At 47.8% G+C, this 23,400-nt stretch overlaps 1 protein-coding gene across 3 annotated transcripts in view; it reads left to right on the forward strand.

Annotated features, from left to right (window-relative positions):
• The first annotated feature begins 230 nt into the window (after positions 1-230).
• Positions 231-23,400, forward strand: part of st18 (ST18 C2H2C-type zinc finger transcription factor) — a 575,669-nt gene continuing 552,499 nt past the window's right edge. For all 3 annotated transcript variants that reach the window (XM_072467783.1, XM_072467784.1, XM_072467782.1), the window contains exon 1: positions 231-331. The gene's annotated coding sequence lies outside the window, so the exon portion shown is untranslated. The remainder of the gene's footprint in view (positions 332-23,400) is intronic.

Here is a 23,400-nt window from a genome sequence, read left to right on the forward strand (position 1 = left end):
TTCGGGACTTGTGGGAGGAAAGCGGAGCGCCCGGAGGAAACCCACGCAGACATGGGGAGAACATGCAGACTCCGCACAAACAATTACCTCAGCTGGGAATCAAACCCGGGGCCCTGGCGCTGTGAAACAACAGTGCTAAGCACTGTGCTACTGTACCCCCCTCTGAGTTTTGATACTCTCACATTCAACATTAGCAAGGTTCTTAACATTGCTTTCTTTTTAACACATGCAGAAGCCACACAATGCCTGAATTCTGCATGAGAAGATCATGAAATCCGCATTGTTGCAATGCAAGATGAATGTGAACGTTGACACATTAACTACAAGTTGAGTGAGTAGTACCTTTTCTGGTTTTAATACATCTCACCATTGAGCTGTGACATTCACAAAATCACTTACATGCAGTCGATGGCTCCATGCACTGGGGATGCTTGCTTTCCTGGCAAAACCATTGTGTGCTCTACATGCTTCTGTGTTTAGGGAGAAGCCAATTACATCTCTTTTCCTTAATACAAGGCTTCTGTGACCTTTTTGCTGCAGTGATAGAACTAAGCAAAGACAATTAGGGATTTGAAATAAATGCTTGCTGATGGATATCCGAATCCCGTGAGTAAAACAAATAATTTTGCCGAGAAGCTGCAAACCCCTCCCACCTCAGGACTCCACTAATGGCCTCTGAGTGTTTGGGCAGTCCCCTGGGATTAGTAAGCTGTCGATGGGCACATGAATGGAGTCCCGCAGCTTTGCAGCAATATGCAAATGAGGCTCGTGGACCAATTTGTCGTGCTCCTGCCACTGGTCTCATTAGGCAAATGGTCTCAAATGGACGATGCTGAGGATGAATCTCTTTTCTCAGAGGGTTGTTTAGTCTTTAGAATTCTCTAACCCCGAGAGCAATGGAGGCTGACTTATTGAATGTATTCAACGGCCTACTACTGCTCCTATTTCCTATGGCAAAAGCAGCTGTATCTTGAGCATGCTTCAATTAGAGTAATCCAACCTTTTAGTCTTTCTGAATTACTGGTTTCCAGAATGAACTCAAATCTAGATTGCTACCACTCCAGGAGGACAGTCTCCAATTGCTCCCATGTTCAAGGTACCATTGAGTTTAGCACCTTTCCACAAAACCATACTCATGAGTTAATTGTGTTATGGGCCAGGGCTTAGAAACTCCAAAGTATATTATGAAGTCCACCTGACCTACAACCTTTATGTTGAATTTGGCTAGGATGAGCACAACAGCCTTCCCTTCAGGTGTGATTCAACAGTCTTCCTAGATACTTTAATCAAAATAAACTTTATTCTGAGAACTTAGTTAACATTTATATAAACACACAGCAAGAATATTAATCAATTACAAACATAAAGACACCCCACAGCTACAGTAATCTATGTATAACATTTAACAAATTCCCCCTTAACTGTTCCAATTTAAAAACAAAATCCCATAAACCAAAACCCCCTTTTCAAGGGCGTGGTCCAGCACTCTGCATTCTCACTTGAATAAGACTGGCTTTCCCTGAGATTCTGACCCCGTCTCACCAGCAGGTTTAAACCCCTCCGGAAAGCAAACTATATCTTTTAAATTACCAAAGCAGGAAGGTGTAATCAATGTTTTTTTTTCTGGGACACCTCTTTAAAATGAAAATAGAGAGACAGGCCAAAACACTTATTTTCTCTGTCTGTAGTTCACAGCAGTCAAAACTGAAAGTGAAAGTAAAACAAACCTCACAGTCACAGCTCAGCTCCACCCACAAAATGACATCACTGACGCCATGCGATAAGACACAACCCTTTCTTAAAGGGACAATCCCATGACACTTGAATGACACAAAATACATATACAGGACACAAGCCAAATAGAAGAAAAGCTTTGCCTGCTTATTATAGTGGATTTGGGTTTACGCCTAAGAATATAAGAATCACACAGCATAATATTACTTTAATGAGGAGAGAAATTCAGAATGCTGCAGTACAGAGGGATCTGCGTGTCTTTGTACATAAATCACAAAAAGTTAGCTTGCAGGTTCAGCAAGTAATAAGGAAGGCAAATTGAGTCATAGCCCTTATTGCAAAGGGAATGGAGTATAAGAGTAGGGAAGTCATCCTCAAATTTTACAGACCACATCCAGAATACTGCTTATAGTTTGGACCCCTTATTTAAGGAGAGATATACTCCCATTGGGGGCAGTTCAGAGAAAGTTCATTCGGTTGATTCCTGGGAAGATGGAGTTGTCTTATGAGGAAAGGTTGAGCAGGTTGGCCCAACGCTCATTGGAATTTAGATGAATGAGAGGTGACCTCAATGAATCATAAAGATTTTTGAGGGGACTTGACAGAGTAAATGCTGAGATGTAATTTCTCCTCTTGGGGGAATTCGAGAACTAGGGGGCACAGCTTAAAAACAAGGCGTTTCTTATTTCAGATGAGATGAGGAGGAATTTCTCCTTTGGGAGCATTGTTAATCTTTGTAATTCTCTACCCCAGAGAGCAGTGGAGGCTGGGTTTTTGATCTCCCTCAAGGCTGAGTCATACAGATCTTTGATCTACAAAGTCATTAGGGTTATGGTGGGGTGGGGGGGGGGGGCAGGAAAGTAGAGTCATGGCCGCAGTCAGATCAGCTATAATCTTATTTTTTTTTAATAAATATTTTATTGAAAATTTTTGGTCAACCAACACAGTACATTGTGCATCCTTTACACAATATTATAACAACACAAATAACAATGAACTATTTTATAAACAAAAAATGAATAAATAATAAATAACAAAAATGAAAACTAACCCTAATTGGCAACTGCCTTGTCACAAGTAACACTCTCCAAAAATATAATTTAACAGTCCAATATATAATTATCTGTCGCAACGACCTATACATATTATACAGTATATATTAACAACCCTGAGAGTCCTTCTGGTTCCTCCTCCCCCCCCCCCCCCCCCTTCCCTGATCCTGGGCTGCTGCTGCTGCCTTCTTTTTTCCATCCCATCTATCTTTCTGCGAGGTATTCGACGAACGGTTGCCACCGCCTGGTGAACCCTTGAGCCGACCCCCTTAGAACGAACTTAATCCGCTCTAGCTTTATAAACCCTGCCATGTCATTTATCCAGGTCTCCACCCCCGGGGGCTTGGCTTCTTTCCACATTAACAATATCCTGCGCCGGGCTACTAGAGACGCAAAGGCCAAAACATCGGCCTCTCTCGCCTCCTGCACTCCCGGCTCTTGTGCAACCCCAAATATAGCCAACCCCCAGCTTGGTTCGACCCGGACCCCCACTACTTTTGAAAGCACCTTTGTCACCCCCATCCAAAATCCCTGTAGTGCCGGGCATGACCAAAACATATGGGTATGATTCGCTGGGCTTCTCGAGCACCTCGCACACCTATCCTCCACCCCAAAAAATTTACTGAGCTGTGCTCCAGTCATATGCGCCCTGTGTAATACCTTAAACTGAATCAGGCTTAGCCTGGCACACGAGGACGACGAGTTTACCCTGCTTAGGGCATCTGCCCACAGCCCCTCCTCGATCTCCTCCCCCAGCTCTTCTTCCCATTTCCCTTTTAGTTCATCTACCATAGTCTCCCCTTCGTCCCTTATTTCCCTATATATATCTGACACCTTACCATCCCCCACCCATGTCTTTGAGATCACTCTGTCCTGCACCTCTTGTGTCGGGAGCTGCGGGAATTCCCTCACCTGTTGCCTCGCAAAAGCCCTCAGTTGCATATACCTGAATGCATTCCCTTGGGGCAACCCATATTTCTTGGTCAGCGCTCCCAGACTCGCGAACTTTCCATCCACAAACAGATCCTTCAGTTGCGTTATTCCTGCTCTTTGCCACATTCCATATCCCCCATCCATTCCCCCGGGGCAAACCTATGGTTGTTTCTTATCGGGGACCCCCCCAAGGCTCCAGTCTTTCCCCTATGCCGTCTCCACTGTCCCCAAATCTTCAGTGTAGCCACCACCACCGGGCTTGTGGTGTAGTTCCTCGGTGAGAACGGCAATGGGGCTGTCACCATAGCCTGTAGGCTAGTCCCCCTACAGGACGCCCTCTCTAATCTCTTCCACGCCGCTCCCCCCTCCTCCTCCCATCCACTTACTCACCATTGAAATATTAGCGGCCCAATAATACTCACTTAGGCTCGGTAGTGCCAGCCCCCCCCTATCCCTGCTACGCTGTAAGAATCCCTTTCTCACTCTCGGGGTCTTCCCGGCCCACACAAAACCCATGATGCTCTTTTCAATCCTTTTTAAAAAAAGCCTTCGTGATCACCACCGGGAGGCACTGAAACACAAAGAGGAATCTCGGGAGGACCACCATCTTAACCGCCTGCACCCTCCCTGCCAGTGACAGGGATACCATATCCCATCTCTTGAAATCCTCCTCCATTTGTTCCACCAACCGCGTTAAATTTAACCTATGCAATGTGCCCCAATTCTTGGCTATCTGGATCCCCAGGTAACGAAAGTCCCTTGATACCTTCCTCAACGGTAGGTCCTCTATTTCTCTACTCTGCTCCCCTGGATGCACCACAAACAACTCACTTTTCCCCATGTTCAATTTATACCCTGAAAAATCCCCAAACTCCCCAAGTATCCGCATTATTTCTGGCATCCCCTCCGCCGGGTCTGCCACGTATAGTAGCAAATCGTCCGCATACAAAGATACCCGGTGTTCTTCTCCTCCTCTAAGTACTCCCCTCCACTTCTTGGAACCCCTCAACGCTATCGCCAGGGGCTGAATCGCCAGTGCAAACAATAATGGGGACAGAGGGCATCCCTGCCTTGTCCCTCTATGGAGCCGAAAATATGCAGATCCCCGTCCATTCGTGACCACGCTCGTCATCGGGGCCCTATACAACAGCTGCACCCATCTAACATACCCCTCTCCAAAACCAAATCTCCTCAACACCTCCCACAAATAATCCCACTCCACTCTATCAAATGCTCTCTCGGCATCCATCGCCACTACTATCTCCGTTTCCCCCTCTGGTGGGGCCATCATCATTACCCCTAACAGCCTCCGTATATTCGTGTTCAGCTGTCTCCCCTTCACAAACCCAGTTTGGTCCTCGTGGACCACCCCCGGGACACATTCCTCTATTCTCATTGCCATTACCTTGGCCAGGATCTTGGCATCTACATTTAGGAGGGAAATAGGTCTCTAGGACCCGCATTGTAGCGGGTCCTTTTCCTTCTTTAAGAGAAGCGATATCGTTGCTTCAAACATAGTCGGGGGCAGTTGTCCCCTTTCCTTTGCCTCATTAAAGGTCCTCGTCAATACCGGGGCGAGCAAGTCCACATATTTTCTATAGAATTCGACTGGGAATCCATCCGGTCCCGGGGCCTTTCCCGCCTGCATGCTCCTAATTCCTTTCACGACTTCTTCTACCTCGATCTGTGCTCCCAGTCCCACCCTTTCCTGCTCTTCCACCTTGGGAAATTCCAGCCGATCCAAGAAGCCCATCATTCTCTCCCTCCCATCTGGGGGTTGAGCTTCATATAATTTTTTATAAAATGTCTTGAACACTCCATTCACTCTCTCCGCTCCCCGCTCCATCTCTCCTTCCTCATCCCTCATCCCCCTATTTCCCGCGCTGCTCCCCTTTTCCTCAATTGGTGTGCCAGCAACCTGCTCGCCTTCTCCCCATATTCGTACTGTACACCCTGTGCCTTCCTCCATTGTGCCTCTGCAGTGCCCGTAGTCAGCAAGTCAAATTCTATATGTAGCCTTTGCCTTTCCCTGTACAGTCCCTCCTCCGGTGCTTCCGCATATTGTCTGTCCACCCTCAAAAGTTCTTGCAGCAACCGCTCCCGTTCCTTACTCTCCTGCTTCCCTTTATGTGCCCTTATTGATATCAGCTCCCCTCTAACCACCGCCTTCAACGCCTCCCAGACCACTCCTACCTGGACCTCCCCATTATCATTGAGTTCCAAGTACTTTTCAATGCACCCACTCACCCTTAGACACACCCCCTCATCTGCCATTAGTCCCATGTCCATTCTCCAGGGTGGGCGCCCTCCTGTTTCCTCCCCTATCTCCGAGTCTACCCAGTGTGGAGCGTGATCCGAAATGGCTATAGCCGTATACTCCGTTCCCCTCACCTTCGGGATCAACGCCCTTCCCAGCACAAAAAAGTCTATTCGCGAGTAGACTTTATGGACATAGGAGAAAAACGAGAACTCCTTACTCCTAGGTCTGCTAAATCGCCACGGGTCTACACCTCCCATCTGCTCCATAAAATCTTTAAGTACCTTGGCTGCTGCCGGCCTCCTTCCAGTCCTGGACTTCGACCTATCCAGCCCTGGTTCCAACACCATATTAAAATCTCCCCCCATTATCAGCTTTCCCATCTCTAGGTCCGGAACGCGTCCTAGCATCCGCCTCATAAAATTGGCATCATCCCAGTTCGGGGCATATACGTTTACCAAAACCACCGTCTCTCCCTGTAGTTTGCCACTCACCATCACGTATCTGCCCCCGTTATCCGCCACTATAGCCTTTGCCTCGAACATTACCCGCTTCCCCACTAATATAGCCACCCCCCTGTTTTTCGCATCTAGCCCCGAATGGAACACCTGCCCCACCCATCCTTTGCGTAGCCTAACCTGGTCTATCAGTTTCAGGTGCATTTCCTGTAACATAACCACATCTGCCTTAAGTTTCTTAAGGTGTGCGAGTACCCGTGCCCTCTTTATCGGCCCGTTCAGCCCTCTCACGTTCCACGTGATCAGCCGGGTTGGGGGGCTTCCTACCCCCCCCCCCTTGTCGATTAGCCATCCCCTTTTTCCAGCTCCTCACCCGGTTCCCACGCAGCTGTATCACCCCCAGGCGGTGCCCCCCGCCCAACCCCTCCCATACCAGCTCCCCCCTCTCCCCAGCAGCAGCAACCCAATAATTCCCCCCCCCCACCCCCCCCCCGCTAGATCCCCCGCTAGCATAATTACACCCCCTATGTTGCTCCCAGAAGTCAGCAAACTCTGGCCGACCTCGGCTTCCCCCCGTGACCTCGGCTCGCACCATGCGACGCCCCCTCCTTCCTGCTTCTCTATTCCCGAAATGATTATCATAGCGCGGGAACCAAGCCCGCGCTTCTCCCTTGGCCCCGCCCCCAATGGCCAACGCCCCATCTCCTCCACCTCCCCTCCTCCCCCCCCCCCATCACCACCTGTGGAAGAGAGAAAGGATTAGTACATAAAACTCCTCTTTCCCCCCTTTTTAACCCCCCTCTTCGCCCCCCACATTCGCCCCACCACTTTGTTCAAACGTTCTTTTTAATAACCCGCTCATTCCAGTTTTTCTTCCACAATAAAAGTCCACGCTTCATCCGCCATCTCAAAGTAGTGGTGCCTCCCTCGATATGTGACCCACAGTCTTGCCAGTTGCAGCATTCCAAATTTTATCTTCTTTTTATGAAGCACCGCCTTGGCCCGATTGAAGCTCGCCCTCCTTCTCGCCACCTCCGCACTCCAGTCTTGATAAACGCGGATCACCGCGTTCTCCCATTTACTGCTCCGAGTTTTCTTTGCCCATCTAAGGACCATTTCTCTATCCTTAAAACGGAGGAATCTCACCACTATGGCTCTGGGAATTTCTCCTGCTCTCGGTCCTCGCGCCATCACTCGGTATGCTCCCTCCACCTCCAACGGACCCGCCGGGGCCTCCGCTCCCATTAACGAGTGCAGCATCGTGCTCACATATGCCCCGACGTCCGCTCCCTCCGCACCTTCAGGAAGACCAAGAATCCTCAGGTTGTTCCTCCTTGCGTTGTTCTCCAGTGCCTCCAACCTTTCCACACATCGTTTCTGATGTGCCTCATGCGTCTCCGTCTTCACCACCAGGCCCTGTATGTCGTCCTCATTCTCGGCTGCCTTTGCCTTCACGACCCGAAGCTCCCGCTCCTGGGTCTTTTGTTCCTCCTTTAGCCCTTCGATCGCCTGTAGTATCGGGGCCAACAGCTCTTTCTTCATTTCCTTTTTGAGCTCTTCCACACAGCATTTCAAGAACTCTTGTTGTTCAGGGCCCCATGTTAAACTGCCACCTTCCGACGCCATCTTGGTTTTTGCTTGCCTTCCTTGCCGCTGTTCTAAAGGATCCACTGCAATCCGGCCACTTTCTCCTCCTTTTTTCATCCGTATCCAGGGGGGATTCCCTTCTGGTTTACCGCACAGTGTTTTTAGCCGTCAAAATTGACGTTGGGGCTCCTATCAAGAGCCCAAAAGTCCGTTTCACCGGGAGCTGCCGAAACGTGCGACTCAGCTGGTCATCGCCGCACCCGGAAGTGGCTATAATCTTATTGAATGGCAGAGCTGGCTCAGGAGTCCCAATTCTAATGGCCCATTTCTGATCTTCTTGGGTACTTATCAAAGTGACCGTTATTCTTAAATGTGCATTTGACAAAGATAGAAAGCTATGTAGAAATAGCCAACATTGAGACTGAGCTCTGCCTTGTCCTCACTACGTGTCTGGTTGATTCAGAAAGTAAAGTATTTCATATGAAAGATAAACATCTCCCATACATATTTTTGATACCCTATCCTTACAACAAGCTGAGCAGTCTTGCTGAAGTACACAATGCACAGTGAATGGTTCATTTATGGAATTCAACAATCCTGTCACGCATCAAACAAGATTTCTGAGTGTTGTTGTTTATCAGGATGGTTTTGTTTGAAATTGATATGGACAGGATTGCTTTGAACACTCGTGATTTTGATTTCAAAAGGATTTTGTATTATTCCTGATTCTTGTCCTCTTGGTGCAACATTCCATTCAGAAATGATGAGTTTCTGGGCAGTAAATCGCAAATGAAAAGATTTCAAACTTTTTTTTTAACAAACAATTTTAATGATGTATTTTTGGCATTACAAACAACCACAGTATAAAAAATAGGGCACAAAGAACAATAGTCATAATGCGACCACCGACATCCGTCCCTCCAAGGCCTGCCTATTTAACCCCCTACTCTTACCCCCCCCCCCCCCATGCTGACGATTAATTATCCGCAAAGAAGTCAATGAATGGTTGCCACCTCCAGGCGAACCCTGACGCCGACCCTCTCATGGAGAACTTGATCTATTCCAGGCCGCGAAAGCTCGCCATGTCGGCCGGAGGCCTAAAATCCCTCCAAGCCAGTAATATCCGTCGCCGGGCTACCAAGGAGGCAAAGGCCAGAACATCTGCCTCTTTCTCCTCCTGGACACCCAGGTCTTCCAACACCCCAAAAATCGCTACCCCTGAACTCATTTCCACCCTTGTCCTCAATACTCTGGACATGACATCCGCAAACCCCTGCCAGTAACCCCTAGGTTTTGGGCATGCCCAGAACATGAGGACATAGGGGCAGCACGGTAGCCTTGTGGATAGCACAATTGCTTCATAGCTCCAGGTTCGATTCCGGCTTGGGTCACTGTCTGTGCGGAGTCTGCACGTCCTCCCCGTGTGTGCGTGGGTTTCCTCCGGGTGCTCCGGTTTCCTCCCACAGTCCAAAGATGTGCGGGTTAGGTGGATTGGCCATGATAAATTGCCCTTAGTGTCCAAAATTGCCCTTAGTGTTGGGTGGGGTTGCTGGGTTATGGGGATAGGGTGGCGGTGTTGACCTTGGGTAGGGTGCTCTTTCCAAGAGCCGGTGCAGACTCGATGGGCCGAATGGCCTCCTTCTGCACTGTAAATTCTATTCTATGGTTCGCTGGTCCACCCGTACATCTGACACACTTGTCTTCCACCCCAAAAAATCTGCTCATCCGGGCCACTGTCATGTGTGCCCGGTGCACCACCTTAAATTGGATCAAGCTAAGCCTTGCGCATGTAGCGGTCGCGTTGACCCTGCTCAACACCTCTGCCCATAGGCCGTCCTCCATCTCACCCCCCAGTTCCTCCTCCCACTTACGCGTCAGCTCCTCTATATGCGGCTCCTCCGCTCCCATTAATTCTTTGTAGATGTCCGAGATGCTCCCCTTCCCCACCCAGCCCCTAGACACTACCCTATCTTGAATCCCTCTTAGTGGGAGGAGTGGGAAGGATGATAACTGCCTGCGCATGAATGTCCCGCACCTGTAGATATCTGAAGTCATTCCCTGCTGCCAGCCCAAACTTCTCCTCCAGCGCCCTCAAGCTAGGGAAGCTCCCTTCCAGGAACAGGTCCACCATCTTCTCAATTCCCGCCCTTTGCCATACACGAAACCCCCCATCTAAGCTCCCTGGGGCAAACCGATGGTTGTCACATATTGGGGACCAAACCGATGCACCCACTGCTCCAACGTACCTCCTCCACTGACCCCAGATCCTCAGGGCCACCACCACGGGACTGGTGGAATATCTCGCCGGCGGGAACGGCAAAGGTGCCGTTATCAATGCCCCCAAACTGGTGCCTCCGCATGAAGCTGCCTCCATCCGCTCCCAAACCGCCCCCACCACTCACTTCCTTACTATCGCAATATTGGCCGCCCAGTAATAATTACTAAAATTTGGCAGGGCAAGCCCCCCCCTCCCCCCATTTTCCTCTATAGCATCACCTTTTTCACCCGTGGGGACTTACCCGCCCAAACAAGCCCAAAATGATTTTGTTGATCCTCTTAAAAAAGGACCGCGGGATGAAAATCGGGAGGCATTGGAACACAAATAAAAATCTTGGCGATACCATCACCTTAACCGTCTGCACCCTCCCCGCAAGTGACAGCGGAAGCGCATCCCATCTCCGAAACTCGCCCCTCACCTGCTCAACCAACCGGGATAAGTTCAACTTGTATAACCGCCACTTGTATCCCCAGATATCTAAAATTGTCCCCCACCAACCTGAGCGGTAACTTCCCCAGCCGACCCTCCTGACCTCTTGCCTGGACTACAAACATTTCACTCTTCGTCATATTCAGTTTGTATCCCGAAAACCGGTCAAATGCCCCCCAGAATCACCATAATCTCCCCATCCCAGATCCTGGATCTGCTACATATAGGAGCAGGTCATTCGCATACAGCGATACCCTATGCTCCACCCCCCCCGCCCCCCAACCAGCCCTTTCCAACCCCTTGAAGCTCTCAGAGCAATTGTCAGCAGCTCTATGGCTAACGCAAACAGCAGTGGGGAAAGGGGACATCCCTGTCTTGTCCCCCGGAGCAGCCTAAAATAGTCCAAGGTCGTTCTGTTCGTTCTTACACTAGCCTCCAGGGCCTGCTACAACAACCTAACCCAGTCGATTAAGCCACTACCGAACCCAAACCGTCCCAGCACCTCCCATAGATAGTCCCACTCTACCCGGTCGAACGCCTTCTCCGCATCCATGGCCACAACTACCTCAACTTCCCTTCTCTCCGGGGGGCATCATAATCACATTAAGGAGCCTTGTTATATTGGCCACCAACTGCCTACCCTTGGCAAATCCGGTTTGGTCCTCCATAATCACCTCCGGCACACAATCTTGAATCCTGGAGGCCAACACTTTGGCCAGCAGCTTAGCGTCCACATTAAGCAATGAGATCGGCCTACAGGACCCACTCCGGGTTCTTGTCCCGCTTCAATATTAACGAAATGGTGGCCTGTGACATCGTCGGGGGCAGCACCCCTCTATCCCTTGCCTTGTTAAGAACCTTGACCAGCAACGGTCCTAATATCCCCGAACATTTCTTGTAAAATTCCACCGGGAACCCGTCCGGCCCCAGGGCTTTACCCGACTGCATTGCCTTCAAGCCCTCAGATATTTCTTTGGCCCTAATCGGAGCCCCAACCCATCCACCAGCTCCCTGCCCACCCTTGGGAAAGTCAGCCCGTCCGGAAAGCGTCTCATCACCTCAGGCCCCGTGGGGGGTTCCGAGCGATAGAGCTGTGTGGGTCCTATAGGCCGATTTCGGAAGAGTATTCATAAGCAGCCAATAAGACTCAGTGCTGGATTCTTGTGGCAGCAATTGGTGGGATCGCTTTGTCCTCAAGAAAGAGGTCTAACAGCGGCTGTGATCCGTGATGATAAAGAAATGGCGGCTATAGATGTACTCATGAAAGCTCTTCATTCCAAATCCGACTGCTAAACCGTTCTATTTGAGCATACTTCCGCTCAGCTGCAGCCAGTGAAGCAAAGACGAGCGGAGGTTCACAGCCATCGCTCATCAAGTGAGACGGGACTGGCCCAATTCCATACGGGATGAATAATGGCTTTGAAGGATCGAAATGCATCAACACCCTTGAAGCGCATAGCCACCATTCCACTTTTTTGAACGCCTCATCTTGGGCCTTGCTCCACACCTTAGGCTGGTGCTTCTTGAGGAGCAAACCAAGGGGGGCCAGGATAGTTGCCAAATTCGGAATGAACCTGCTATAATAATGACCAATCCAAGAAAAGAGTGAAGCTATGTGGCGTCTCGCGGGACGGGGGCCAATTTGATGGCTCTCATGCGACCGGGTGCAGGCCACCTCGGTCTTCTCGATGCCCCAAATAGACGACTTACTTTGCGTGAAACACGCACTTCGTGTAGCACAGGCAGACCCCATACTCTGAAAAGCACTTTCAGGTTTTGTAAATGCTCCTGGTCGTGTTTCCAATGACAAGCACATTGTCTAAGTAAACTGCAACGCGCAGCAATCCATGCAAGATGTTCCCCACGACACGCTGGAAGATTGTGCATGCCGAGGATACGCCAAATGGGATGGTCGGGTATACTCGTAGAGACCCTTGTACATATTAATCATGATGTACGTCCGTAGAACTTATCAAGCTCCAGCTGTAGATAAGTGTTGCTCGTGTCCAATTTTGTAAATATGTAGCCACTGGCCAATGTAGCATGAAGATCCTCGATGCGGGGTAAAAGATAATGATCCAACCTCGAAGCCGTGTTCACCATGAATTTATAGTCCCCGCAGAGGCAGACTGTCTTGCCAGCTTCATAATGGGTATGACCGGCGCCACCCAATCAGACCAAATGATCGCGGAGCATATCAGGGAAAGCATTTCCATACTCACAAAACTCGGCTACCTTCCATAGCCATGTTATGGACTCGCTGACTGACTCGCCGGGGTTCTCTGCCATATTAAAACGATCTTTGAACGAGCACTGACGGGGTTGGGTTAAAGTGAAACCTGCCAGACCACGGGGAAGATAAGCATTCCCACCCTGTAAATCCCATGAGGGATATTACAATTCCTGGTCTCCCAATGCTGCCAATTTAAAAAATCATCTTGTTGTTTAATTATTTTCATGGCCTCACTGTGATAAAAGAGCTTCCATGTATAGATGGTGGTTGAAATTTTGAAGTATATTCCTACACAAGAGAAGGTCTTGTGAAAGTTTTGCTTTTTAAGAATTATAGTCTACTCCAATGAAAATGGTAAGATTGACTTTGAAAACTATGAAGGTAGGTTCTGAGATAAGCCTGCTTGCGCTTCTGTCCACGTTTAAGAGGATCCATCAATTACCATGGCAGGAGCAAAAAATCCAAGTGGTGCAGCCATCTGTCATGTTACAGAAAGTTGGGCCTGTAGGGGAGCGGGTACCTGCCCCACCCTAAAGACTAGACAAATGCACTGTAGCCCCTTCATGAGGGTGGGAGGGAGTGCACTTAATTAAAACAAAACGTACATTTGGATTCATCTTTGAAGGTCACCATCCTTGCCTGGACCCCGAGGTGGGGTGGACTTACAACCTGGTCTCATCAGGCACACTAGCTGCCCCACCAACTGAGAAACAAGAGACAATGGAGCTCTGCTGTTCAAAATCATCACCCCGACCTCGCTCCCTCTTTCATTGGCCTTGTTAGGGCTGACCAAAGGCTCTGACCCTTACAAAGCTGAGCACACATTCCAATGCAAAACCAGGATCCATCTTAGTGCAAATTCTAATCTGCCTCCATTGCTCCCACCAAAGGTGCAAGGCCCGTATGTTATCTATGCATGTCAGCTTGGCTCAGTGGGCACACACTTGCCTCTGAGTTAGAAGATTGTGGATTCATTCTTTATTTTCGTTCTTGACTGCACAATCTAATAGGATTTCTCAGTGCCCTAGTGGTGCAGCTCTGACGGCGTTGTCTTTTCGGTGAGATGTTCAGATGGTGTTAAAGATGAAGCTCATGCCACTATTTAAAATAAAGCAATTTGTTAAAATAAAGCAGTGCGTGTTTCACGCAAACTAAGTCGTCTATTTGGGGCATCGAGTGGACCGAGATGGCCTGCACCCCGCCGCATGAGAGCCATCAAATTGGCCCCCGTCCCGCGAGACGCCACAGAGCTTCACTCTTTTCTTGGATTGGTCATTATTATAGCAGGTTCATTCCGAATTTGGCAACTGCCCTGGCCCCCCTTCGTTTGCTCCTCAAGAAGCACCAGCCTAAGGTGTGGAGCAAGACCCAAGATACATATTGGTACAGATTGGTACATATTGGTACATATTGGTGCTAACGACATAGGCAGGAAGGGGAATGGGGTCCTGCAGCAAGAGTTCAGGGAGCTTGGCAGAAAGTTAAAGACAGGACCTCAAGGGTTGTAATCTCGGGATTACTCCCTGTGCCACGTGCCAGTGAGGCTAGAAATAGGAAGATAGAGCAGCTAACACGTGGTTAAACAGCTGGTGTAGGAGGGAGGGTTTCAGTTATCTGGACCACTGGGAGCTCTTCCGGGGCAGGTGTGACCTGTATAAGAAGGACGGGTTGCATCTAAACTGGAGAGGCATAAATATCCTGGCCGCGAGATTTGCTAGTGTCATACGGGAGGGTTTAAACTAGTATGGCATGGGGGTGGGTACCGGAGCAATAGGTCAGAATGTGAAAGCATTGAGGGAGAACTAGGGAATAGGGCCACTATGGCTCTGAGGAAGAGCAGACAGGGAGATGTTGCTGAAAACAGCGGGTCTGGTGGCCTGAAGTGCATCTATTTTAATGCAAGAAGTATAACAGGTAAGGCAGATGAACTTAGAGCTTGGATTAGTACTTGGAACTATGATGTTGTTGCCATTACAGAGACCTGGTTGAGGGAAGGACAGGATTGGCAGCTAAACATTCCAGGATTTAGATGTTTTAGGTGGGACAGAGGGGGATGTAAAAGGGGTGGAGGAGTTGTGCTACTGGTTCGGGAGAATATCACAGCTGTACTGCGGGAGGACACCTCAGAGGGCAGCGAGGCTATATGGGTAGAGAGCAGGAATAAGAAGGGTGCAGTCACAATGTTGGGGGTTTACTACAGATCTCCCAACAGCCAGCGGGAGATAGAGGAGCAGATAGGTAGACAGATTTTGGAATGGAGTAAAGCAACAGGGTTGTTGTGATGGGAGACTTTAACTTCCCCAATATTGACTGGGACTCACTTAGTGCAAGGGGCTTGGACGGGGCAGAGTTTGCAAGGAGCATCCAGGAGGGCTTCTTAAAACAATATGTAGATAGTCCAACTAGGGAAAGGGCTGTACTGGACCTGGTATTGGGGAATGAGCCCAGCCAGGTGGTAGAAGTTTCAGTAGATGAGCATTTCGGGAACAGTGACCACAATTCAGTAAGTTTTAAAGTGCTAGTGGACAAGGATAAGAGTGGTCCTCGGGTGAATGTGCTAAATTCGGGGAAGGCTAATTATAACAATATTCGGCGGGAACTGAAGAACCTAGATTGGGGGCGGATGTTTGAGGGTAAATCAACATCTGACATGTGGGGGGCTTTCAAATGTCAGTTGAAATGAATTCAGGACCGGCATGTTCCTATGAGGAAGAAGGATAATTATGGCAAATTTCGGGAACCTTGGATAACGAGAGATATTGTAGGCCTCGTCAAAAAGAAAAAGGAAGCATTTGTCAGGGCTAGAAGGCTGGGAACAGACGAAGCCTGTGTGGAATATAAGGAAAGTAGGAAGGAACTTAAGCAAGGAATCAGGAGGGCTAAAAGGGGTCACAAAAAGTCATTGGCAAATAGGGTTAAGGAAAATCCCAAGGCTTTTACATGTACATAAAAAGCAAGAGAGTAGCCAGGGAAAGGGTTGGCCCACTGAAGGACAGAATCTATATGTGGAGCCAGAGAAAATGGGCGAGGTACTAAATGAATACTTTGCATCAGTATTCACCAAGGAGAAGGAATTGGTGGATGTTGAGTCTGTGGAAGGGTGTGTAGATAGCCTGGGTCACATGAAAAATGAAATGAAATGAAAATAAAAATCGCTTATTGTCACAAGTAGGCTTCAAATGAAGTTACTGTGAAAAGCCCCTAGTCGCCACATTCCGGCGCCTGTTCGGGGAGGCTGTTACGGGAATCGAACCGTGCTGCTGGCCTGCCTTGGTCTGCTTCCACAGCCAGCGATTTAGCCCTGTGCTAAACAGCCCCTTGAGATCCAAGCATATGAGGTATTGGGCGTCTTGAAAAATATTAAGGTGGAAAAGTCCTCAGGGCCTGATGGGGTCGACCCCAGAATACTGAAGGAGACAAGAGAGGAAATTGCTGAGGCCTTGACAGAAATCTTTGGATCCCCACTGTCTTCAGGTGATGTCCCGGAGGACTGGAGAATAGCCAATGTTGTTCCTTCGTTTAAGAAGGGTAGCAAGGATAATCCAGGGAACTACAGGCTGGAGACCCTTACGTCAGTGGTACGGAAATTACTGGAGAGAATTCTTTGAGACAGGATCTACTCCCATTTGGAAGCAAGTGGACGTATTAGCGAGATGCAGCACGATTTTGTGAAGGGGATGTTGTGCCTCACTAACTTGATAGAGTTTTTCGAGAGGTCACAAAGATGATTGATGCAGGTAGGGCAGTGGATGTTGTCTATATGGACTTCAGTAAGGCCTTTGACAAGGTCGCTCATGGCAGACTGGTACAAAAGGTGAAGTCACACGGGATCAGAGGTGAGTTGGCAAGATGGATACAGAATTGGCTAGGTCATAGAAGACAAAGAGTAGCAATGGAAGGGTGCTTTTCTGAGTGGAGGGCTGTGACTAGTGGTGTTCCGCAGCGATCAGTGCTGGGACCTTTGCTGTTCATAGTATATATAAATGGTTTGGAGGAAAATGTAACTGGTCTGCTTAATAAGTTTCCGGACGACACAAAGGTTGGTGGAATTGCGGATAGCGATGAGGACTGTCAGAGGATACAGCAGGAGACTTGGGCGGCAAGATGGCAGATGGAATTTAATCTGGACAAATGTGAGGTAATGCATTTTGGAAGGTCTAATGCAGGTAGGGAATATACAGTGAATGGTAGAGCCCTCAAGAGTATTGACAGTCAGAGAGATCTTGGTGGACAGGTCCACAGATCACTGAAAGGGGCAACACAGGTGGAGAAGGTAGTCAAGAAGACATTCGGCATGCTTGCCTTCATTGGCTGGGGCATTGAGTATAAAAATTGGCAAGTCATGTTGCAGCTGCATAGAAACTTAGTTAGGCCACCTTAGTTAAGCCACACTTGGAGTATAGTGTTGAATTCTGGTCACCACACTACCAGAGGGATGTGGGGGCTTTAGAGAGGGTGCAGTAAAGATTCACCAGAATGTTGCCTGGTATGGAGGGCATTAGCTATGAGGAGAGGGTGAATAAACTTTGTTTGTTCTCACTGGAACGAAGGAGGTTGAGGGGCGACCTGATAGAGGTCTACAAAATTATGAGGGGCATAGACAGAGTGGATAGTCAGAGACTTTTTCCCAGTGTAGAGGGGTCAATTAGAGGTGGTGGAAGCAGGGATGATAGTGACGTTTAAGGGGCATCTTGACAAATACATGAATATGAAATGAAATGAAATGAAAATCGCTTATTGTCACAAGTAGGCTTCAAATGAAGTTACTGTGAAAAGCCCTCGTCGCCACATTCTGGCATCTATTCGTGGAGGCTGGTACAGGAATTGAACCGTGCTGCTGGCCTGCCTTGGTCTGCTTTAAAAGCCAGCTATTTAGCCCTGTGCTAGAGGGATATGGACCCAGGAAGTGTAGAAGATTTTAGTTTAGACGGGCAGCATGGTCGGCACAGACTTGGAGGGCTGAAGGGCCCGTTCCTGTGCTGTACTTTTCTTTGTTCTTTGTTCATTGTTTCATTGTCCTGGCCAGCATTCATCTTCAATCTACCACAACAAACTGATTGAACTTTCCCTGCACTCCACGGTGGCACAGTGGTCAGTGCTCTCTCATAGCACCAGGGACATTGGTTCAATTCTGGCCTTGGGTCACTGTCTGTGTGGAGTTTGCACGTTCTTCCCCAGTCTATCTGGGTTTCCTCCGGGTGCTCTGGTTTCCTCCCACAGTCCAAAGGTGTGCTGGTTAGGTGGATTGGCCGTGACAAATTTCCCCTTCGTGTTCAGGGATGGGCAGGTTAGGCTATGGGGTTATGGTGATAGGGTAGGATGGACGAGAGAGTGGTCATGGGTAGAGTTCTCATTCTAAGGGTCGGTGCAGACTCAATGGGCTGAATGGCTCCATCTGCACTATAGGGATTCTATGATTCTATGAACTGTTTATTGACATAATTGCTGTTCATTAGACCTTTCTGCGTGAAAACTTGCTCCACTTTTGCCTATGTAACAACAGTGACTGCGTTTTAGATAAAGGTAAGGTGAAGTCGCCATAGTCCCAGATAACCAGAGGCTGCTTCCCTTTGAGGGGTGTAGTGATCTCTCTATATCAATATACATGATCAATCTATGTAAAGCTAGTACAGGCAATTGAACACTAGATGTCTCACTATCAGGACCTATATAAATAGTTTTCCCGCTCTTTCTAAGAGGAGTGTGTATCAGGAGTACAGAAAGAACAGACATAGGAAAGCTAGAGAGAGAAGGAGTTATTAGTTATCAAAGTATTGTACTTTATAATTTAGTTAGTTATCTCTCCAATTGTTTCTTTGTTTCACTAGTTCAGTATTCAGTAAAAAGAACTCACCATATTTATTTATATTACTCAATAAATTAGTTTATCTTTACAAGAAGACGACTGCTCATTTCAACAACTCGGCTGGTTTAAAAGAGTAATATATATATTACACAAAGTAATATAACAAGGGGGAGAGCTGACTGGTGGTGATTTAACCTGAGGATCACCACACCTCGGGCGAGGGGCAAGGTTGAGAAGGCAGGCCTTCATGAATAACCTCAGCTGGTACGAAAATTGAACGCGCACTGCTCGCCTTGTTCTACATCACAATCCATTCTAGCCCACTGAGCTAAACCTGCTATTTGACTGTGGAAGGTTTGAGATATCTTGAGAATGTAAAAGGTACTGTAAAAATGCATTATCTTTTTCCTTTATGGCAACAGTTATCAGAAATTGTTACTTGTTAGTGTTCTTGTGAAAAACATGTGTTCTTTCTTAATGATGCACCTTTAGCACCAATACTTTTACCCAGGTTTCTTTCAGTCATCTGCCATTGCTTCAGCAGAAGATTGGTGAGAAATGGCACACATCTTCAGTCAACGCTACAGCAAGCGATCAGAAAATTCAGCAGATTCTATGATAAGATGTTTGTTTTTGATTTTCAATTTTAATAGTTATATTCTCTTCTTGTCGGCTTTCCTCTCTCACCTTTATGCCCCATTATCATATATTCCACTTTTTAAAAAAAATTTACAGGGTGTTTGAGTCGCTGGTTGGACCAGCATTTATTGCCCATCCCGAGGTGCCCTTCAGAAGGTGGTGGTGAGTTGCCTTCTTGAACAGCTGTAATCTTTGAGGTGTAGGTACAGGGAGGGAGTTCCAGGATATTGCCCCAGCAACAGTGAAAGAACGACGATATATTTCCAAGTCAGAGTGGTGAGTGACTTGGAGGGGGAACTCAAGGTGGTGGGCTTCCCAGGTATCTGCTGCTCTTGTCCTTCTAGATGTTAGTGGTCGTGGGTTTGGAAGATGTTGTCTGAGGAACCTTGGTGATTTACTGCAGTGCATCTTGTAGATGATACACACGGCTGCCACTGTTCATTGGTAGTGGAAGGTTTGAATGTTTGTGGAAGGAGGAGCAGTCAAGCGGGCTGCTTTGTCCTGGATGGTGTTGAGCTTCTTGAGTGTTGTGGGAGCTGCACTCATCCAGGCAAATGGAGAGTATTCCATTGCACTCCTGACTTGTGCCTTGTTGATGGTGGACAGGCTTTGGGGGGTCATGAGGTGAGTTACTTGCTATGGGATTCCTAACCTTTCGCCAGCCCTGGTAGCCACAGTATTAGTATGGCTAGTCCAGTTCAGTTTCTGATCAATGGTAACTCTCAGGATGTTGATTGTGGGGGATTCAGCGTGGTAATGCGATTGAATGCCAAGGGGCGATGATTAGGCCATTCTACCCATCATTTCCTGTTTTATTTGACTACTAGCTCTGCACAGGACTTAATTGCCTCTCCTACCTCCAACCCCTTCATGCACATTAGAACAGCTTCCCTCCTCTGTTACTTTGTGTGACCCTGTACCACCCGTCACTGCCCATTTGTTGGTTCCTGCTACTCCTGTGAACCATGGTTTGAAGCTTCCTGGCCTGTTCTCAGTCAGTGTTGCTCTCCAACGTGATTTGTCAGACCATCCACAATCCCTTTTTAAAAATAGTTTTTAACATTTCACACGGTGTTCTCGACCACTGCTGGCTTCCAGTTCTGCTGGTTACGGCACTATGGCACAATTAATGGCCAGAATATTCTGGTCGCCAGGATTCACTTTTCCCGCCAGCAGTGCACCCCCAGCAGTGGGCTTCACGGCGACATGTAGTGGTTGTAATGGGAACTCCCATTGACAAGCAGTGGGAAGATAGAATCCCACCACCAAGAAACACTTGGCTGAGGAACCGGAGAATCCCATCCTATTTTTCTTTTTTAAATGACTAACTGCATGTCTTCCCAGAGTGCAACAACATTAAAGCATGCTGGACTTAAATCTCTTCCCATCCTTTCATACTTTTCTCTTCCTATATTTCCTCCCTCAGCCCCTCCAACAGCTTTCCCTTTCCTTTGTACACCTCCGATCCTTTACTCTTTCTCCCCATTCACCATTCTGTGAAATCATGGAGTTCTAGGCGAGTCTTTTGTCATCAGATTTAAAACTATGGAGGCAGCATCAAAAATCCTAAGAAGCGTTAAACTCATTTGTTTCAGTCTGTCTTACGGATAATTTTGCCAAATTGCACAAAGAACTTATGGTAAAGAAGTGGTAGATTTCACAGTTTGTCAGTGTTGTCGTAGCCAGAAAGTAATTACTCACTTCTAATTGTCTCCGTGGCCTCCAAGTGTTGGGCTGACCACATGGTGAATCAGTGAATAAAACTAGAACACTGAGGGCATTACGAACAGATCTCTGGCATTGTAGATTATGAGTTGAAAGGTACACTGTCTGGAGGTGCCATAGCGTTGAGTGTACCTGTGGGTTAATGTCTCACTGTCCAAGAAAAAACATTCGCAAAAGTGTAAGCAGTAAATTCACTGTAAAATTATTCGACCAAAATTAAATAAGTGGACGTCAAAACTCCATGAGCCTTCTTGTGCACTCTTAATGTCACTCTGATGGGAATGTGTGGAAAAGGACATAAGTGAGACTGCAGCCCAGAAATCCATGGTTCTGGCCTTATACTGGGAATTTTGTGGAAGAGGTAGAATCTCTGTCTGCTCCTTACCAGGCCAATGGAGAAAGAGGGAGTGGTGACACCCAACATCCAAAGTTTCCATGTCCCTGACCTCACAAAGGCCCATCTATCATTGGTGAGTACATCTCGTAAGATCAGGATTACCAGAACAATTGCCAGTTATGGGGCCCATTTGGGGCTCAAGGTTGAGATCATGGCGTAGATGTTGGATCACACTTGGATCTTAGAGGCCAATATCTAGCCAATCAAATTTTTAGGGAAAAGTAAGTACAACCAAATAGGAAAGAAATACATTTCGATCATTTTACAAGGTGGGTTTGTGGGCACCATTGCATCCTTTCTGGGGGGTCTCAGCATTCCATGATCAACTTTCTGGAATATTAATCCTGATTTCTATCCACCCTGAGGTAGGAAGAAGTTATGAATCGAGGGACCTTCCCTAATTCTGTGAATTTTGCAAGGTCTGCTGCGTAGGCCCAGGGTAGGGTGTCCAGATACCTATGGTGGAAAGTGTTTCCGTGCAACTCTCCTGGGAATTTCAATCCTGCAATTTATTGGAGAAAAATAGATTTGAGCCTTTCAGCCCGGTGAGAGTCAGAACAGAGTAAAGGACGGGGGAGGTAGTAGAAAAAAGGCTGGTAACTATAGGCCAGTTAGCTTCACTTCTAAGTGGGGAAAATCTTGAATCTATCATCAAGGAAGAAATAGCGAGACATCTGGATTGAAATTGTCCCATTGGGCAGCATGGGTTCATGAAAGGCAAGTCATGTCAAATAGAACATAGAACATACATTGCAGAAGGAGGACATTCAGCCCTTCGAGTCCGCACCAACCCACTTAAGCCCTCCCTTCCACCCTATCCCCGTAACCTAATAACCCCTCCTAAACATTGTGGACACTAAGGGCAATTTAGCATGGCCAATCCACCTAACCTGCACGTCTTTGGACTGTGGGAGGAAACCGGAGCACCCGGAGGAAACCCACGCAGACACGAGGAGAACGTGCAGACTCCGCACAGACAGTGACCCAGCAGGGAATCGAACCTGGGACCCTGGCACTGTGAAGCCACAGCGCTATCCATTTGTGCGACCGTGCTGCCCTGCTTGTTTAACTAATTTACTGGAATTCTTTGAGGCCATTCCAAGCACGGTGGACAATGGGGAACCAGTGGATGTGGTGTATTTGGATTTCCTGAAGGCATTCAACAAAGTGCCACACAAAAGGCTGCTGTATAAGATAAAGGTATACGGCATTACGGTGTATTATGTGTATTAGCATGGATAGAGGATTGGTTAACTAACAGAAAGCAAAGAGTGGGGTAAATGGGTGTTTTTCTGGTTGGCGATCATGGCTAGTGATGTGCCTCAGAAATCAGTGTTGGGACTGCAATTGTTTACAATTTACCTAGATGATTTGGAGTTGGGGACCAAGTGTAATGTGTCAAAGTTCGCAGATGACACTAAGATAAGTGGTGAGAGCAAAATGTACAGTGGAGACTGAAAGTCTGCCGAGGGATACAGATAGTTGAAGTGAATGGGCAAGGGTCTGGCAGATGGAATTCAATGTTGGTAAATGTGAGGTCATCCATTTTGGTAGGAATAACAGCAAAATGGACTATTATTTAAATGGTAAAAAATTGCAGCCTGCTGCTGTGCAGAGGGACCTGGGTGTCCTTGTGCATGAATCGCGAAAAGTTGTTTTTCAGGTGCAGCAAGTAATTAAGATGGCAAATGGAGTTTTGTCCTTCGTTGCTAGAGGGATGGAGTTTAAAAATGGGGAGATTATGTCGCAGCTGTATAGGGTGCTGGTGAGGCCACACCTGGAGTACTGTGTACAGTTTTGGATCGGATTGGATTGGATTTGTTTATTGTCACGTGTACCGAAGTACAGTGAAAAGTATTTTTCTGCGAGCAG

The sequence above is a fragment of the Scyliorhinus torazame genome, chromosome 11, assembly GCF_047496885.1.
Source record: "Scyliorhinus torazame isolate Kashiwa2021f chromosome 11, sScyTor2.1, whole genome shotgun sequence".
Taxonomy (NCBI): Eukaryota; Metazoa; Chordata; class Chondrichthyes; order Carcharhiniformes; family Scyliorhinidae; genus Scyliorhinus; species Scyliorhinus torazame.